Below are 1,808 nucleotides of genomic sequence, written 5' to 3' on the forward strand. Positions count from 1 at the left end.
AATAGTTAACTAATGTTAATGAAACTGTGATTATAATTGTTTAATATTTCAAGTATTACGTTGTGAACTCAACTTTCCTCATTGTAAAATTACTAGTCATTAAAGATATTGAAATATAAATTATGATTTCCTTTAAGCCGTGGTTTTATTTTACCAGACGAAAACATATAAATTAGTCTGCCCTATTCCTCGATATTTAATAGAAAATGCATGTTTGTACGAGGGTAACACTGAAAATTGAAAGAAAACTATTTTTTATTATTTTACATAATTTTAAATTTAAAATTTTCCGACGTTTCGCTTCAATCCGGTTAAAAAATTGTTTTCTTTCAATGTGTAAAAGCTATGTTAACCAAAGACAATACTATGAACAATGAAAATGTTTAGAACGGGCCAGTTAGACAGTAACCTTGCTAATGAATACTTTTTGAATTTCAATTGTAGAACTCTTTGGTAACCTAATGTTGTATATTGCATTCATTTGTCATTTGTTTTGGTGAATTGGCGGTAAATCTAAAACTATTGCTGTACGTGAAAATCAACTTTAAAAAAAAATTAAATATGACTTTCGTTGTGGGCTTGCTAAACCACAAAATAGTGAGTCAGGCAGGTGTCAAGATAGTGAGTCATTCGCCTTATAGTCCTGACCGGGCGCCCTGTGACTTTCATTTATACCCAAGAACAAAAGATAATATTCGAGGTATTCGCTTTACGAGCCCTGAAGATGCGATGAAAGCGTACGAAAATGCCATACAAGAGATCCCTAAGGAAGAACCAGGCCCACTGCTTTCCTCAGTGGTTCCATCGAATGCGACGATGTGTAAAGAGAAACGGAGATTACTTCGAAAAACAATAAAAGTATTGGCACGTTACATCTTAATCTACATTAAGCCGTTTTACATTTTCTAAACATTTTCAGTGTTATCTAGGTAGTATTAATATTTTACGCAAAATTAAAGACGCCTAATTATATTACAGTATGATAATCTGCTGTAATTTATATCATAGACTATTATGGTTCAGAACATTATTACTATACAGTATTTGACATTATAAAAATATAGGAAAAAAAAATTCATTAAAAAAAACATTTAGAAGACAAAACTGTTATAAATAAATCTGATTCATTAAGGCAATCAAAAACCATCTAAATTCTTATTTTTATATACATTGAGTTCCACGTGTGTATCGCCTATAAAGTTATAACAAAATAATTTTAATACAACTTCGACATATATGGGGGGCAATTAAGACTGCTTGGGCGAGCGTTTTTTTATAATGAAATATTTATAAAACGAAATGAAGGAATACACGGATACTATATTTATAAATTTTATACTTGTTAAAGACATTTTGTTGGAGGCCACGCCATCGCTAAGATTAAATTAAGATAAACTACTTAATTAAGGTACTTAATTATATTGGGCGTTTTCAAATTTAATTATTTTGTTACCTTCACTTTACCTTGTTTGAAAATAAGATAAGAATTAGCTAAAACTTGGGACAAAACGGGATTGTTGAGAGCTTACTAACACACCCGTGCTCAGCTAAAACCTTTTTAAATGTTGAAGAGATCTTCATGATATCAGCGCTACGGATTGTAAGTGAAGTACATCGAAATTCCATACACCGCTATCGGTATTAGAAAGTACAGAATTTTATATAATTAGGGTCTTCAGGTCTTATTTATGTGGAATGAATAATGCCGCTGGCCTGCCACGGCCACGTTGTCTCTGGCCTGCAATTCGATGGTTTGATGATTAGGCCCTTTGATAAATATCGATTTTTTAATAAGGCATATCAGTTTC

This window comes from Pieris brassicae, chromosome 6 (assembly GCF_905147105.1).
Source record: "Pieris brassicae chromosome 6, ilPieBrab1.1, whole genome shotgun sequence".
Classification (NCBI taxonomy): Eukaryota; Metazoa; Arthropoda; class Insecta; order Lepidoptera; family Pieridae; genus Pieris; species Pieris brassicae.